The 18,941-nt window shown below is 42.1% G+C and overlaps 1 long non-coding RNA gene across 1 annotated transcript; it reads left to right on the forward strand.

Moving 5' to 3' along the window:
• Positions 1-5,912: 5,912 nt before the first annotated feature.
• Positions 5,913-18,382, forward strand: LOC130599723 (uncharacterized). Its single transcript, XR_008972292.1, has 2 exons — positions 5,913-5,998; positions 17,571-18,382. It is a non-coding gene; the product is annotated as an uncharacterized LOC130599723 (long non-coding RNA).
• Positions 18,383-18,941: the final 559 nt, after the last annotated feature.

Genomic DNA, 18,941 nt, shown 5'->3' on the forward strand with positions numbered 1-18,941 from the left:
TACAGACAAGTGAGAGGAAACCCTTCCAGCCTGTGCAGTGGATTTTTTAGGTGAGGTGCAGTGTGCGTAGAACTGGCCACATCGTTTACACCTGAGGTTTATCTGCCACGGCCTAGCTAGCTAGGACGGTGACAGCAAAGTCCTCAGGTCATAGGTTTTGTAAGAGTGTCCTTCTCCTAGATGGAAGACCTTACAAGGCTAGATGAGCTCCATCTGCCCGGGTTTGAAGTTAGGAGTTTTCCTTCTCCTATGAGGATGGCTTGTCTTCGCTAACAAAGATTCGGGAAGGGCTTTACCCACACATTCTGAACAACACTGTCATCTCCTGGGTCAATCACAAGTGACCAATGACGCAACAGCACAACATCAAATGTCGAGGTGGGATTCTGACTTAGAGGCGTTCAGTCATAAACCCGCAGATGGTAGCCTCACGCCAGTGGCTCCTCAGCCAAACGCACACACCAGGGATCTGAACCTGTGGTTCCTCTTGTACTGAGCAGGATTACTATTGCAACAACACATCATCAGTAGGGTAAAACTAACCTGTCTCACAATGGTCTAACATACCTTATTAACATACCTTATTATAAAATAAGATGTTAATTAAAAAACATTTCATGTATAATTTAAACAATCTGGTGCATTTATTGGAATATGCCCTCATTTTCTAGTTCAGTTAAATATACCTCTTGAAAAATCTTGTGTATCAGTCAGATTTGCTGATAGTGAAATTTTCATTGATGAATTTTAATGACATTTTTGATTCAATATAGAGAGATATAACTGAGACTTTGGTTCTAATTCTGATAGTGCAGCTGTTGGTTGAGATACAGCATGAAAATTGTGCCACTGAGAAATAATGCATTTTGAGTACCTGAATATTCTGAGAAGTTGAGTTCTGGATTGATCTCTCATGTCTAACTTGAAAAGATCTTGTGAGATCCTTTTTCCACATCAAAATTGCTTTTGCAGGCATCCTGGGTTTTGAGTTGCAGCTCAGATTTCTTCCCTGAATTATGATATCTGGCTTGCCACCTTGTACTACAGTTCTGGGACTTTGGCCCAGAAAAAGTAGGACAAGCAGTGATGGGAGAAGATTAGGATTTACTAACAACATACCAGGTCTTTGCAAATTGCAATATAAGTTATTTTAAGGTAAAAAACTAAGGCGAGACAATGGCCATCCTCATCAGCTATTGCTGACGCTGCATAGGAAAATTTCTTTAAGGAGTTTGTAGTCATATCAAAATATCTACATTAAGTGAACCAGTGTCTTCCTGCCTGCCCCTATGGTACTTGTCTGATTGCCTCTGGAAATGATCAGCTCTTCCTTGACTGCCATGTGCTGCCAACTGGACTACAGAATGTAGCTGGAAATGAAGATGTCATTTGGGAAGTTCAAATTTTCATTTCTTTCTCTCCATCCACCACCCTGAAGATTTAGTGGCCTGCAGACATCTTCATATTGATCTGTCACCTTGCTGAACTTAAAGGGAAATAGGAGCCCTCTACTGCTAAGCAAAGATGGCAACTCCATAGTAAAGTATGCTGAGGAACCATGTGTGTACTCTGAAAAAGAACTTTTGTGTACTCAACACATCTCAGTAATAAAATTACCTTATTTCTGGTTTTTGCTGTACTTCCCATTTACTGCAAAACAGATGATCAAGCAATGATAGAAAATATAATTTAATAAAAGTATTGAAGCTACCTACAAGTTAAGAAGAAGTAGTTAATTTGCATTTTATTGTCTTCCCAGCTGTTCTTGATGGCATCCTCTTTTATTGATCACATCTCCCACCCTTGGACAGTGTCTGCTACCACCTGTATGCCACCTGTCTTTCCTGCTGAAACACAGAACCGTTCTGTTGGTGAGGCAGGAGCTGCACCTCCTTAAAGGCCTGCCCATATCTCAGCCTTGGATCACACCATCAAAAGAACTTCCTCCAGTGAAATTTGTACTGATCCTACTTGTGTCAGTCCTGTGACTTGTGAATCATACTAGAGACTATACAGTGCCTCCAAGGGCTTCCCCCTGTAAGGCAGTCCTTATCCAGAGGCCATAAAAAAACTCATTGGAGTCTTTAGCTTGCTCCATAGCTTTCTAGGGCAGATGCAGTTGTTCGGTGAGGTGCCCACAGCATAGGGGTTGCAATACATAACTATCCTGGATAGAGATGTAGCTTTGAGCTAATGGGAAATCAGCGTCGAAACAACTGAGCTTCTTGTTGCTGTGTATAAATTGGCATTGTCTGAATCCCTTCTTCCACAAGCTGACTTTGCTCTTTGGACTTCTGCTCCTCATCCTTCCTTCTGCCTCTGCTCCTCCCTCTGTCAATGGCAGTATAAACAACCTCAGCCCTGGCTCTTGTCAGTGGAGGGCTGCTCTTAAGAGGACTGCTCTTTTTGTACAGACCAGATGCAGCAGAACCATAAGGAAAAAGAAAAGGCCACCTCTTCTTTTTGTTCTGAGTATCCTGTGACAGCCTAGGATGGACTCTGTTGCTTGCTGCTTCCTGTATGCATCTGTCTGAATATGCATCTGCCCTGAAAATGTCTGAATATTCCAGTCTGACTTGAAAATGTCAAAGGCTGGCAGCTTGTCTTGGTTTCAAATAGAAGCTGCATCCTCCTCCAGCATGTGTGTGTGCTTTTTGTCAGGGAATGTGGGCCCCCTTACTTGCCTGCCTTGTGAACTACCTGAAATGCACAGTCAATGGATAGCACCTGTCAGCACATTTCACTAGACAGCTTCAGAGAAAAAAACAATTTAAATAATCATCTCTCTCCCCTGCGCATCAGGAAAGAGCAATAAAAAACTGGAGATAAAAGACTTTGAAGCCTTAGGACATTTCATCTCTTCTCCTTGGGGCAAATGCAGGTCTCTTTCCTATAGTGAACACATTTCAGGTTGTTCAGTATTAAATTTATTTAGTGCCAATACTTCTGAGGCTTCCCTTGGGAGGTTATTTTGTAATTTAATAGATGCCACTGTTGGTGAATTTTTTTGTTCTAATTTACTAAGCACTCAGTGTTTTTCATCTTTAAAGCACATTACAGGCATTAAATAATCTGCAGACAGTTACTGAGAGGTACCTAAGCCACCACCTCTCTCACCCTGAGCCTTTCTGTTAATAACATTGCAGGAACTCCATTCAACTTAACACGTTTTCTGCCATTAAATCAGAGTTTTTAGTATGGTAAAATGACAGGTCAGGCACAGAATATTTTTGTTTTGTTCTGGTCTTGTGTTCTTATTTTAATTTTTTTTTTTTCCTCATTATTTCAGATGTTTCCTAATATTCAGCTCTAATAACGTTTTTATTTTGCCAGCTGCATCTCATTGTTCTTAGCTCTACCCAAAAACCTACTTCCTTCTTCCTTCACCTTTAGAGGCCTGCAAAGTGTTCATCGATGGCTATCTGATGTAGCTTTGTCACTGCAGGTCTCAGCTCCATCTTCTTGTTCTGGCATGCCTACCCTCCTTCTAGGCCATCTTCTGTGCTGACATCAAAGTTGTCTGGCACCTCTGATGACCAGCTTGTAGTCACATCTGTGTTTCTTCTCTCCTCCCAGCATCTAAAGCTGTTTCATTGCTCAAGGCAGCTGGAGAAATTGCTGCTGCCACATCTACATGCTACTCCATGTAGAACAACTCCACTGCAGCTCGGAACAACCTCCACATCTAAATACCTGAGAAACTTAACAGAACAGGACTTATCAGAAGGACAGGTGTGAGGAGATGACGCCAGAACCCATTAATGTCTTTATGGGAAGGAGAAATTTGCAAAGAAACTCTATTATGGATTGCCAACAAATTGAATGTCTTTTGTTAACCTGTTGTCCAAAATGCCCCAGTGCTGGCCTGAGGTCCTGTTATGTTGCCCTTGGCTAGCCTGTGTTCTCGCATCCTCACCCCGGCTGCTGGGCTGTAGGTGAGGAGACTGAGGTGGACAGTGATCTGCTCAGCTCTGTGCCCTCTGGCATTCCTTCTGCTTCCTGCATGAAGCTGGAGCCAGTGCCAATGTGTGATTTAAAGCAGATTGGTCAGAACTACATGTTTCAGGTCAGAAAGCCTGGGAGGCTGCTTTTAAGGGTTATGTGGTACCCCTGTCTTGCCCCTTTGGCATCTAAAACAGAGCCCCAGATGAAAGCATCTATTACACTTGACTGCTGTGTTTGGGAGCACATATATTTGGTCTAGATTTTGACTTGGAGACATTAGAAACCAGCTCTTGACTGGAAGAATGCTCCTGTCTCTTCAAGCAGTCTTTAGAGTGCTGCATGCTTTCAGGCAAGAATTGCCTGTGCCTTGCCTGTGTGAATTGTCCTACATTTCTGCTACCTTGCAATGTGTACACAGCTAAAAATAGCAGTGGCCTTTTAACCATCACATTGCACACTGAGCATTTACCTGATAGCAGGCAAGCAACCAGCACAAGTAGGAAGATCAAGGTAGCGATCAAAATAGCATTTGTCTGCTTTGTTTTTCTGGTAATTCCTCTTATGGATTGGGCTGTCATTTTAAATGTAGCAAGTGCCTGTATATGCGGCTTGCACCACTCCAGATGGGAAGCTCACCTGTTTTGCATTTTATAATATTGTATTTCAGGGCAGTGTTTAAAGCTGTTGCCTTTTTAATAGTTAAGACCAGAACAGAATTATACACTGCCTCAGACCCAACAAATAGCTTCAAGAAGTATTTGCCATAGGGACCTTGTGTTTTTAATGTTCTAATCTGCCTCCAGTTTTCACTTGGGTTAGCCTGCACAGTGCAGAGCTGTATGTTACCCTGGCACACCTGGCAGAGCAGATCAGAGTTTAGTCTGATGTTATATTTCAGGTCAGCTGGAAAACACAGTTTCAGTCACTGCTGTAAACATATTCAAGTCAAAGTCTGAAAGAAAATCCCTCTGTATATCTGAATTATTAGCTGACCTTCTCTGCTGAATGCCCCAGAATGAAATACTGCCCACCAGTTTACTGGCTGTGAAACTGGTGTTTGCATTTTGGGATGATGATCTTGAAGGAAGGCAAGTATCCTGCACAATTTTACTGACAGCACTTGCCTTCCACTGGCTCCTACTCTGGGAAGTTTGCACTCCATTTCGGTTTTATCAGCAAGACTAATGCCAGCCCTCCTGAGCGTCGTGGGAACTGAGCCAGTATGTTCCCCTGACAAAATCCCTAAGTCACACTACAGTAGCTATTGCAAATCGACCTTCAGAAGCTACTATTCCATAGCCTGGGAATGTGAATATCTCACCTTGGTGAAAGTGATGACACAGGACAGTTTTGTTGAAAAGTGATAGAAGCAAATGAGACATCTGGAGGTGCACCTTGTTGTCCAAAGCTGAAATGTGCAACTGGATGGAGATCCTGTGGCACGAGCAATGCTCGGCATTTTAATGTTATTCCCTGGTTTGTGGCTTCCTGAACTCTTGCTTCCATCTTTTGTCTTTCCTACTCCCAAAATCTGTGCAACCAGGCAACAAAGCATTTGGTTTACTTCAGTTGTTTACATTAACAAACCTAATGAAAGCAAAACTACTGCAAGCAATCTCAAAATGGTCACAAATCCTGGTTTTTAGTGTTGTAATCTAGGGCAGGCAGACAGTCTCTAGGCATATAAATCAAGGCACTGGAAATATCAGAAAATATATAGGCAGGTGATCATTCAGTTAAAATACATGGTACATAGAAAATTATCATAGCAAACCATTCTGCTAGCATTCAGTCTGTATGAATTTTATGATTAACTTTGTAGTATAAACAGGAAAATTGCAGTGGTTTGAATTTCCATTAAGAGATGCCAGAACTAACGACCTGCCTGTTGCTTTGTGGTGCAGGCTAGAAGAAGAATAGATGAAATGTTGCCGTCTCAAGGAACATGACTTTGAATATGCTTGCAGAAGAAACAGTGGGAGCAAATATCCCCCAGGCTGTTTGGCCTGGCTATGCGTCTTCCTCTCTGGCACAATGTTAAGCGTGTTTTTAAGTATGTATCTCTAAAGTATGCCTGCCCTGAGAACTGCTTTGTTTTCCTGTCATTTACTTTCATTTCCTTACCTATGTTTGGCACTCATGGGGGGAGTAGAAGGGTTGAAATCACCACTACTTGCATTGTGTATAGCAGTGTTTACAAGTACTGTTATAACTAAATTATTTAGCCATCCAACCAGAGAAGCTAGAAAAGGCTTAAAAAAGTCCCCCTGACACACCAGCTGGGACTGCTGAACTTCACTGAAGGAAAAACTGAAGATGCTTGACTGGATCATATCTGTTTATTATGTCTGGTTTAATCCTTTCTTAAGATAAACATCTCATGCCAGTCAGTCTCTTTTCAAACAGAAGGGTTTCTGTGCCTCCAGTTGTTCTCCCTACCACCTCACCATCTGGTCTAACCTCGGATCATAAACCCCAAAATGTTAACTTAGATCAGTTATCAGTCTGTGTTCAAACATGGACCATACCGAAGCCTGATAATCACAAAGACAGATGTTTACAAGACTCTGCATAAATGAGATTGAAGTGGACACTTTGAGCTAATGGGGTCATAGCTAGTGAAGGATGAGAAGTAACATTTCCATTTATACAGCACAAAACTAGAATGTTCCCATGAATCTTCAGAACGTTTGTCCTCCACAACTGTGGATTGCCAGGTAATGCATCCAGATTTAATAAGAAGCCTAAAAACAACCCTCAAAAGCTCACCCCCTCCAGGGTACTTCAAGCTACAGAACATTTCTGTAATACACAACAAAGTGGCTCAGGCAATATCCTGCAGGATGAACCTTGTTCCTAGAGGAAAAGGGACAGTATTGTTCTGCCAGTGAGTGACTCTTGCCCTAACAGTTGATTGTCTTTGTGTATTCTCTCTGGTCAGGGAATCACCTACAAATTGTCCGGAGAAAGAGGAAGGGACCAAAGCCCCTAACACTTCCAGTACAAAGGCCCTCAAATTTGATGTTCTACATGAGCATAGCAGTAGAACAGAGATGAAGAGCATTGCCAATGTGTTATATGAGGCATGCAACTTCAAGCACTCTGTTAAAAATGCTTCTATTACATTTAGTATTGCAGCTTAAATTTAAGAGCTAGATATGCTCAGATCAGTATAAATAATTTAGAGTTTTTAGGGGAGTCATGAGAAAAGTATTTAGTAATTTTTTCAAGCTACATAGCAGTTTTATGTTTGTTACCATGTTAATCCCTCATAAATATGTTTTCCTGAGCATTGTTTTTTATTGAATGCTAGGATTAGTGCAAATGAAGTTCATAACGAAAGTTTTATATCATACAAAATTGCAAAGCACAGATGCCAAGTAAAATAGCTAGCAAGAGTGCTGGAACAACGCCCTCACAATCTGCCCAAGTGGACCTTAGCATTGCATGTATGGGCAACCAGAATGCCTGGGGGCTTCCCCATGGCTCGTGTGCAAATAATTAGAAGTTTGAGAGAGAGAAGAGTGACTTGGTCCTGCACAGCACAAAGCTGCCACGCTCCCAGTGAGCAAGGTTAGGATGGAGCATTTGCTTCTCCAGAAGCTGAGTGTCATGTTCAGTGTAAACAGCTATATTTTCATTCATTTCAGGTCCTCTGTATTCCTCAGGTTGAACGGTTAATGAATAGCTGTTAGTGAATTCTATATGGCTTTTCTGTACTCCACACAGGATTGGGCCCCATTATTCAGGAAGAAAATGCATTTTATTTCATTCCGTTGCCTCCTTATGGGATTGCCATGTACATGCAGACAGATACAGAAAGGCACATGATTTTTCTACATATAGAGAGGTGGTTGTCATAGAACCATAGAATGGTTAGGACTGGAAAGGACCTTAAGATCATTTAGTTCCAAACCCCTTGTACAGGCAGGGACACCTTCCATTAGACCATGTTACTCACCCCTAACCCTAACCCTAACCCTAACCCTAACCCTAACCCTAACCCTAACCCTGTCCTACCTGGGATAGTGCCAGGGATGTAGCATTCACAACTTCCTTGGGCAACTTGTTCTCGTGTCTCACCACCCTCACAGTTAAAAACTTCTTCCTTATATCTAACCTGAATCTCCCTTGTTTAAGTTTTAAGACATTACCCCCTGTCCTATCACTACAGTCCCTGATGAAGAATCCCTCTCTGGCATCCTTGTAGGCCCCCTTCAGATATTGTTCTCTTCTCCCAAGTAAAAAATGGTAAGACAAAAGGAAATGGCCTCAATTTGCCCCAGGATGAGACTTGGATGTTAAGAAAAAATGGGGTGAATCCCCATCCCTGGAGATGTTTAAAAGATGTGTAGATGTGACACTTAAGAACACGATTTAGTGGTGGACTCGGCAGTGCTAGGTGAATAGTTGGACTTGATGATCTTAAAGGTCTTTTCCAACCTAAATGATTCTGTGATTCTACATGCTGATTCTTAGCACTTGAGCAGGCCAAGGTGTTCCTGAAGTTAATATTCAAAGTTTAACATAAATGTAATTTAGCTGGTGCTAGTGATCTGAAATGAATACAAATTCTCCAATGAAGCATGGGCAGGTGTGTATGTTGGCAGGGAATAAATGTGATTTCCTTTTGGTGCATGCAGTGCTTCCCTTCCTTCTCACTCTGGGTGTGTGAGCCCATGGGAATCTGGTTTTGGAGCTTTTATATATGAGCTCTTCCACTTTACAAGGGGAAGAGAGAGAGAGAAACATAGACAAGGAGTTCTAGCTGAGGGCGGTACTGGTGAATAAAGGTTGGATATGAGATGGAAATGTGCGCTTGCAGCCTGGAAGGCCAATCATATCTTGGGCTGCATCCAAAGGAGCATGACCAGCAGGTCAAGGGAGGTGACTCTCCCCGTCTACTCCTGGAGTGCTGTGTCCACCTCTGGAGTCCTCACTATAGGAAAGACATGGACCTGTTGGAGAGGGTCCAAAGAGGGTCCAGAGAAGGGCCACAGGAATGATCAGAGGGATGGAGCACCTTTCCTATGAGGAAAAGCTGAGAGAGTTGGGCTTGTTCAGCCTGCAGAAGAGAAGACTCTGGAGAGACCTTATTGTGGCCTTTCAGTTCTTAAAAGGGGTCTATTAGAAAGATTGGGAGAGACTTTTTAATAGGGCCTGTTGCGCTAGGATGAGGAGTAAAGATTTTAAACTAAAAGAGGGGAGATTCAGGCTGCACTTGAGGAAGAAAGTTTTTACCATGAGGGTGGTAAAATATTATGGCCCCTATACAAGTGCTTTTCCTTCTCTCCATAAATCTCCTCCTGCATGGGTAGCTGCTGGCTTTAGCAGTCAGGCTATTTGCTGGCCTTGGATAGACACATGGTAACAGGGAAGTTAAATGGCCTGCCTGCAGTCAGAAAGCAGTGTCTCATTCCCAGAAGGTTCTTGCTTTTCCAAAGGCGGTTGACTTCCTGCCTATGGAAGAGATATGCCTACTTTGATGTTTAGAGTTTAGAAAAAGGGGCTCTCAATCTGTGTTCAGACTGCTAGATTCTGCTGATGCTTTTTAATGGATCTGTGGCAGGCGTTGAGGAAAATCAAAGTTGTTATCACTAGGCTGAACTGTACTATACTGGAATCCTCAGCCCCCCTGGAAAATTTTCAGAGTCCCCCATACTTAGGAAAGATGGAACACCATTGTATTGAGATTGTGATTTATAAGAGCTGGAATAATAGTTCTTATGAGGAAAACTTCAGGGTAAATGTATCCCACAGTAAACTTGTAATGCCACTAGAGGCTCAATTCTAGGCAGTTATTTTTATAAATATTAATTCCTTCATATTAACTATTTCAATCTTTGTAATTTAATAAAATTAGTATTTGTAGTAGTGATTATTAGTTGTATGATCCAATATTACAATCATATATTAGAAATTAAATATTCTAGTGACAGATTAAGTTCTGCATTTTTGGTGCTGTGACTTTACAACATCTTAGTATTGTAGTGTTGAAATTTATTTATTCTCCAAAGAGCTTTCCTTGTATTTCTGAAACATGGCCAACAGCCTTTAGTCTTTCTATTAAATTTTGCTTTTTAAACTTTGTGCAGTCCTTTATCTGAGGAGTTTAAATAGACCACGACCCTTAGGAAATAAATCTCGGCAGCCTCACAGACAATAAGATAAGGCTGGGTAATGCTCATTTCTTTTGTTAACAGGGAGATATGCCAAGAGGGCAGTGATTCATTCTTTTACCTCAAACACTGTGTTTAAGTTTCTTGCATTCAGTTGTGTAATAGAATGTCCTCCTCCTACGAAGCAGCACTAGCTCATCTCTTCCAGGAAGAGTGGCCAGAATAGTCAGTGAATGCAGTAAATGGTTTAATTGTCATCAATACTTTGAAAGTATTTTTAAATTTTGGGTGAAATTGGTTTATGGATTGGTTTTTAAAAGTTGCCTCTGTCGGTAGAGATCAGGGTAAGAAATGGTGACAGGCTCAAACCACAGCATCCGAAACAAAAATGCAGTCTTGAAAGTGTGGGTTGTTTATATTGAGGGCTCCACATCATCCAATTGTAGTGAGGAAGGGCAGACACCTGTTTGGATTTCTTTCCAGATTTCCTTATATATGAGAACAATTTTACATGTGGGAGTTTGGTTTGGAGCCATTTGCAGTTACAACGGTATACAGCTGCAGAAGAGCAGAGACAGAAAGGTGAAGGTTACATGGAGGAGTAATTATTCATAGCCACAATGCAGGAATAGACAGGATGTTGGTAAGGTTGCTTAGCAGCTGTATTCACAGAGTCCAAGCTCTGATGTGTTTTCATCAAGGATCTAATGTGCTTTTTGTTAAAGTAAAGCTATTCATGGTGTAGGAGGATATATTTAAAGAAAGAATGGCGTATTGGGCTTTTCTCTTAATTAAAGCACCATGTCACTACCCACTTACCGCTAAGTCCTCATATTGAAACTGAAAGCAGGGCTGACCACATTCACCTGCTTTTGAACCACTGCTTCTTACAATAGGCTATGTCTTACAGCTTTTGCTCTCACTGGCTCTCTTTCAATCTTATAGCCTTGGTGGAAGGACTGATAGCCAGTCCAGGCTGCCACAGGCACTGATGTGACTAGCTGTGAGGTACCCGGCAATCTCCAGTTGAGTGGACTGTTTGCTGCTCTCCGCTGACCCATGGTCCTCAGGACTCCTGCTTGACAGGTGCTTGGAAACAGCCTACAGGGACCCTAAGCAGAGGTGTCTGTAGCAGTTTCTGTCCCCTGCAGCCCATCCTATTCCTTCCATTTCTCCCTACTGCTGCTGTCTAGCAACTGCTCAGCAACCATAGTTCACAGGTACTGAGATAATTTGCGCTGATTTAAACTGCCAAGCTGTAAAATGAAATTACCTATACCAGGAGCTGGCTCAGAAGCTGTGAAGGTGTTCAGGCAGCTGTGGGGCAGGAATCTTTGCTGTCCATCCTGCAGCAGTTGAACCATGCAGCAGGATGGGAACATCCAAGATAGAAATGAAGCAGATATCTAGGGCAGAGATCACTTTGTAATTTTAGTCTCCCTGTTTGAAAATAGAGATAGCAATACCAGCAGGAATTTTAGGGGTGGAAAGACCTGTATTAAAACAGATATCACCATAGAACATCAGACATAAGCAGCATATAGGCTGGAACTAGGAAAAATTTAGCGGTGAAGTCACTACCGAAAGTTATGTTAAGCTGTGTCTTCAGTTTTTCATGTGTATCCTTTCAAGATTCTGATATATAATATTTTTCTCTTTTTCTCTTTGTTTAAAATGAGCTTTGTCCCTTATTGTCTCAGAGTGTGTTTGTGCATGGAAGTTTAATAGGCCTGGAAGAGTCACAGAAGGGCAGTAGGGAGGGACAGGCAGGTGAGACCCATACTCTTATTAATGACATTTTTCTGTATTAAAATTCTAGCAATAAAGATGATGGTTAGCTTGCTTCTGTTCCCTGGCATAATGTCTTCTGTGATATACAGAGCAGACAATGGCTCACCAGGGAAACTGGGCACAGCTCATCCGCAGCCTCGATTACTGCTCCGAATATTGTGTATCCTCTTGTGTGGCATTGTATCTCAGTGTTCCTATGCTGGCTGCACATCACCTGGGCTTTTCTTCTTTATTTTTCCCACACATCACCCACCAGAGAATAGGTTGCACACGTTGGAAAGTGACGTGAGAAATAGTGCCAACTCCTTCTTCAAATATTAAGAAAAGTTGAGCAAGGAGAATAACTTTAAATCATGTAGGATGTAATTGCTCCCTCCTACTGTCTCTTCCACTATTGCTCATAATCCCTGTGTGCTCTGGCATATGGGACCAAGAGAATCTGGGTATGGGAGGGTGGACAGTGGTTGTCCATGACAAAGGGCAGAGAGGGTTGCATGTGCCTGGGGTGGGTGGAGGGGAAGATAGATCTGATTATGGATCTACCCAGAAAAAACACTGCTCTGCTTTCCAAGTGGTTTGAATCCCATCCAGGCTGCTTGCCTTAAATTCCCCTCTGCTTCAGGAAATAACCTCCTAGACTACCCTGAAATGTCTGTTAATCTTAATTTAGTGTCCCCAGCAACATCTATAGCAGTGGTTGTAGTTCAAATGGGAAGATTTATACATTAAATTTCTTAGTTCCCCAATGCTCTCTCTACCCAGGTTTTTGCCCTGCTGGGGCTCAAGGCATGGAATAAATATGTGGGGGAATTTTTAGGGAGTCTTTGTAACTCTCTGAATTATGTATCACTATTGAGATAATTTCTGTGGGTCCAGAAATAAAATGTGTCTCTTGACAGCTCATAAGGATTTATTAATGAGGAGGGGTCAAACCAAACAATTGTTGGTTTTGACTTTGGTGTTGATTTTTTTTTTGTTTGTTTGGGGGGGGGGGGGGGGGTTGGGAGTTGTTTTTTTTTTTGTTTTTTTTTGGGGGGGGGGGGGGTGTGTGTTTGTTTTTTGTGGGGTTTTGTTTTGTTTTTGCTTAGGGCAATCTGTGATTAGTCTATTGTTACAGGCAAAAGTCATTGTGAACCTAGTTTAATAAATATTTTATTTTGTAAGTCATCTTGCTGTAGTAGATGCCAGAGGCAGATACCTTTCTCAGCTCACTCCAGATGTTAAAATTAAGGGAAAATATGTATGTGCAGAGAATAGTTTCAGAAGTTGCCAAATAAAAAGCTGAAAACTGAGCATTTTTAACAAACTTCTCTTCAGTTAAAAATGACCATTCTACTTCAGCTCTGTTCTGATGCACCTCGCACTTTCAGAAGCAAACCACATAATTGCTCCAGTGTGGTTTTTGTTTCAAGTGAGGAAGAACATGGGATGTGGCTGAGTGGTCATAGCACAAACCAAGTAAGGCGGATATGTGTCTTCTTTCTGCACCTCAACCTTCACTATACTAAGATGATAACAGATATTTACAGCAATATAACCTTAAACAGCTATGTATGGGCACCAGACGTATATATCAGTACTTGTATGAAGATAACACTGCAGTGAGTTATAGAATATAATCACAGAATGATTTAGGTTCTTTATGGAAATTATCTTCAAGATCATCGAATCCAACCATTAACCTAGCACTGCCAAGTCCACCACTAAACCATGTCCCTAAGTGCCACATCTATACTTCTTTTAAATACTTCCAGGGATGGAGACTCAAGCACTTCCCTAGGCAACCTATTCCAATGTTTGACAACCCTTTTGGTGAAGAAATCTAAAGCAGTCTAAGCTTCCCCTCGCACAACTGGAGATCTCTTGTCCTATCACTTGTTTCTTGAAAGACGAGATCGACACCCACCTTACTACAACCTCCTCTCAGGCAGCTGTAGACAGTGATAAGGTCTCCCCTGTGCCTCCTTTTCTCCAGGCTCAACAGCCCCAGCTCCCTCAGCCACTCCACAGAGGGCTTGTGCCAGCTTCATTGCTCTTCTTTGGACATGCTTCAGCACTTCAGTTTCTTCCATGTAGTGAGGGATGCAGAACAGAACACAGCATTCGAGGTGCAGCCCCACCAGTGCCGAGTAGAGCGGGACAATCTCTTCCCTCATCCTGCTGGCCACACTGTTTCTGACACAAGCCAGGATACTGTTGGTCTTCTTGGCTACCAGGGCACAAGCTGGCTCATGTTCAGACAGCTGTCAGCCAGCATCCCCAGGTCCTATTCTGCCAGGGTGGCTTTCTAGCCACTCTTCTCCAAGCCTGTAGCATTGCATGGGGTTGTTGTGGCCCAAGTGCAGGACCTGGCACTTTGCCTTGTTGAACCTCATACAATTGGCCTTGGTCCACTGATCCAGCCTGTCCAGATCCCTCTGCAGAGCCTTCCTACCCTCCAGCAGATCAACATTCCCACTCAACTTGGTGTCATCTGCAAACTTACTGAGGGTGCACTCAATCTCCTTGTTCACATCACTGATAAAGATACTAAACAGGATTGGCCCCAGTACTGAGCCATGGTGAACATTTCGTGACCAGCTGCCAAACTGGATTTAACTCCATTCACCACCATGGGCTCAGCCATCCAGACAGTTTTTCATGTAGCAAAACGTATGTCTGTCCAAGCCATGAGCACCCAGTATCTCCAGGAGAACGCTCTGGGAAATGATGTCAATGGCTTTACTAAAGTTGAGGTAGACAAGATTCCCTCATCCACTAAGTTGGTGACCATGTCATATAAGAAGACTGGGCTAGTCAGGTAGGACCTGCCTCTCATAAACCCATGGTGACTGGGTCTGTTGACCTGGTTGTCCCATAAATGCTCTGTGATGGCACTCAGGATAATCTGCTCCATAACCTTCCAGACACTGAGGTCAGGCTGACAGCCCTGTAGTTCCCTGGATCCTTCTTCCATCTCTACTTGTAGATGTGAGTCATCTTTTTTAACCTCCAGTCCACTGGACTCTCTCCGTTTAGCCAGGATTGCTGATGATGGAAAGTGGCCCAGTGAGCACTTCATCAGCATTCCACCGTGTTTCTGTGATGGCAACTATGTCATAGTTGAATGTTTTAACAGAAGATCTACTTTTTTTACCTTCCGAGTAGTAAAGTGATCTCAGACATTAGGTGGACACCACTGACTTGCTGTCAAGATACTTGCCTTAGTTTTCTGGTTTTGGTTTCTGCTACTACCAGCTACTAAGAAGGAGAAAAATGACTGCTACTGCTGAACCCAGGACAGTATCTTATTCAGTGCCAATATGTCTTTTATGCCCTCACTATGTTCACAAGTTCTTGTAAACAACTTCAGCAATTTTCCCATGTCTGGAGATCTTGCTACTATTCTGTTATGGAAAAAGTCTCCACTCACCATCATTGGTAATGGTCAGGTTTCAATCTATTATTCTCACATGTTTCAACTTTTCCTTGCTAAAGGGAAATATTTACTTGTTTATTATCACCTGTAAAGCCAAGGTTTTACTGTTCACAGAAATAAATTACTTATTATCAATTCGATTCTTTTTTTCCAAAGCCCAAGGAAAACAACTTGCAATGGAATTTTGCAATGGCTGTTACTGAAGAGGGGAACAAAATGTTTCCTTCTTTATACCTGTCCTATTAACAGTTACCAAGAAATGTCAGACGACAAAGTAGAAAAAGTAGATAGCATCAAGTCATGTTTTAATCTTATTTAGTCATTCATAATGATGAACCAGAAGAGACCCTAATTATGCAGTCACATGACTTAAATAGTCTTGCTATTGTAGATAATTCCATTTGCAACATGTCTTGAAAGTGTTAGCAGAGTTATGGAGCTGATTCTAAACTAAATTCCTCATTTCATGCTTCCATACAGGGGCAGTGATACATGTCTTTATGAAAATGAGAAATTAATTTCTCAAGTAGTGATAACACCACTTTTTTGAGTTGAAGTTTATGTGTGCTTCAGAGGTTATTTATGTCTGTCCTCACATTTTAATTACCTGGGGAGAGGGAAAAGAAGAACATTTTCACATGTCATCCAAAATGGAACCAATTTACCCAAAGAACTTAGTGTTTTCAACAAAATTACATTATGTAGGCAGGACACTTCCCTGTTATCTGGATTACACTCACAACTTAGTCACTTCCATCCCAATAATTAGGTTAAACAACAGACTTTAGAACTGGCCCAACAAGGAAGACTTGATGATTGTTTACAAAATTGAGCTTGTGCAATCAAGAACCGTTGCTGTTACGTTTTGTGAATGCTCCATCCCTGGCAGTGTTCAAGACCAGGTTGGACAGAGCCTTGGGTGACATGGTTTAGTGGGAGGTGTCCCTGCCCATGGCAGGGGGGTTGGAACTAGATGATCTGAAGGTCCTTTCCAATCCTAACTATTCTATGATTCTATGTAATTTTATTTTGAGCATGGCAGAACAGTGATTTGTCACTTCAATACTGCCTCATTAGGAGCCTTCTCTACCTTTTGTGTATTGCAGAAAGGATGGAAGTGCTAATGCCTGAAAACTAAGCAAATGTTTTCCTTCCAATTTTAGCTCTCTCTCCTAACAGTCCTGAATATTCATCCATTTTTATCTTTATAGCTTAGAATTACAGCAACTGTTTAGCCGTTATTGAATTGTATTTCCTATTTTTCTCAGACACCTTTTGTCATTTAATCTATCTATATTGCACAAAAAGATCTTGGAATGATAAGTATAATGTGGAACTCAAAAATACAATGTATGATAAATGTTAAAATGCTTAAGAAGCCATAGGATTTCAGCAGAGATACAGTGGGATACAACTGGCTGCTTCTCACACTGTGTTTTTCATTTATCCTAGAAGTCACTTAGGGTCAAATTACCTTTTTGTGCATAGGAGTTTGTTAAGGGAGAAAAAAATCTTTTCAAAAGATGTCCTTTCAAAACTGCCCTTGTTGATTGTACTCACAGGGAGCTGAATGTTTCTTCATTCAGAAGAACAGATGTGTTCTTCTAGGAATGTCCCTTTATTTGATTTTCTGATGGTGGCAACACCTCGGACTTCTACTGGATTCAAAGCCAAGCTTTAGTCCTCCCTTTTCTGGCATGTCCAGAAGGTGGGTGAAACTGCTGGATCGGTGTGAAACTGTGCACCATCTGTTTTATTGCAGTAAACACTGCTAGGAAAAGGTCATCATCGGTATATATCACTCAGTCAGAGGAACGGATGCAATATTATCTCATGTATTTTTCTTCCATGTGGTGCCTTTCCTCACCCTGCCAACTGCCTGCAGGTAAAAGAAAGCATTGCAGGGAAAGCTAGTGAGATCTAAAGGCCACCACATTCCTGCTGTCGTGAGGATGGTACTTTGTCACTGTATTTTTTATAATGAGTAAAATACTTCCTTGTTCTGCCCTATTCACTTATTCGACACATTGAGCCAGCCATCATGAAAGGCTGCACATCAGTATTCAAGGCACACCGTGATGTGAGGACTCTGGAAGGGGGGCTTGGGTTGTTCCCTTTTAAACGGGATTGAAATTGCTGCGTATCTAGTTCTTTTAGAACCCCTTTTATCAAGGGTCCTCAAAGGTCTTCACAAAATTAGCTACGTTTAGTGGGTCATAAATGTCTGGTGACAGAAAAGTGAACGAATGACCATTGGCACAGACAAGAATAGGTCCTATTCTTGCTTTTTCCACCAGGCAGCATTGCCCCTCACTATCATCCTGCACACAGTTTCTCATCTCACCAGGAGCTGCAGGAAGGAGCCTGTTGCACCAAGGAGCAGGGACAGCAAGGGCCCTGCTGGGGTCACTGCCAGAGATGGCTGGGCTCGAACTCCAGAGCAGGGGTCGGTCAGCTGAGTGGGGCAGCCCAGGCCTCCCAGAACTGCCCCTTGGGTTTCCTGCACACCAAAACTGTCATCTCTGTCTGTCACATAGTGGGATTGTTCACTAACAGAACTGTGAGACTTGGAGGCAGCATCTCTTTTCCAAGGGAGTGTGATGAATTTGCAGTAGGAGACCTGTGGCAGTTGGTGTTTAGCAAGTGCTGTGTGAGGCCGGGGTGACTTGGGAGCTATTAATAGTCTCCACTGAGAAGCTCATATTGCCTCAATAACACGGATCATTAATTTTGCTTTTTAATCATTAAGAAAATAGCTTTCATTGATGGAATGTTTGGGACAAAGTCAGATGTGAGAAATTTTTCTACTTTTGTTACTCCTGTTGTATTAGCTATTAACTAAGTCACTAACCTTGTTGCTAACCTCTTTTTGATATTTTAAAGCTGATGGAATGATTATATTTGTATGTATACCAATTAGTATTCTGCTAAATCATTATTTCAAGTTGTATTGCTTTCTGAGCACTCTGTGTTTGTATATGAGAAATCTGGAGCAATAAAACATGCAATACAAACAAATTAAAGGAAATGTTATGGGGATTTACCCAAGGCATTTGTCCTGCCTGAATACCAGTTCCTAATGAAATTATGAGTAAAAAAGTGGAAATTATTTCTGCTGCTAATGTTAATTATCTCCCTTTAATAAATGTTCACTACAATATTAAGATATCTTTTCAAGTTGCCTCTCTCTCTACAAGGCCAGTAGACAGTTTTGTAGTTCTCTGCTCAGTGCCATTTTCCCTTTGCTCTCCCTCTTAAAAACCAAACAGTAAAATAAGCAGCTACCAGGGCAGGGCTGTGATCCAGAAAGGATATAAGCAGGGCACCATGCACAAAAGGTGGCCTACAGAAGGGTTAAAAATAGGAGGTGTATCTCTCTGGCTGTGTTCCTACCACTACTCCATACAACACAGGACATAAATAGGTGTTGGTAGCCAACCTACATCCTTATTTTGTCTTAGATGCAGGTGGCTGTGCAAGAGTTGCCAGTGATACTGGAACTTCCAGCTCTTCCCCAGGGTCTGTGTGCAGCAGCCGTGGTGCTTTGCCCACAGAAGCAGGGCTGGAGCCCAGGCAGGTGAACCAGAGCAGACAGAACTTACGCCAATCTCTGCAAGCCTGCTGCTGCCAGCAGCACTCTGTAGGAAAGAATGACTGTCTTATTTTTG

This window comes from Pezoporus wallicus, unplaced genomic scaffold (assembly GCF_028554395.1).
Source record: "Pezoporus wallicus isolate ANWC-B61680 ecotype Strahan unplaced genomic scaffold, APGP_CSIRO_Pwel_v1 contig_1876, whole genome shotgun sequence".
NCBI classification, from domain to species: domain Eukaryota; kingdom Metazoa; phylum Chordata; class Aves; order Psittaciformes; family Psittacidae; genus Pezoporus; species Pezoporus wallicus.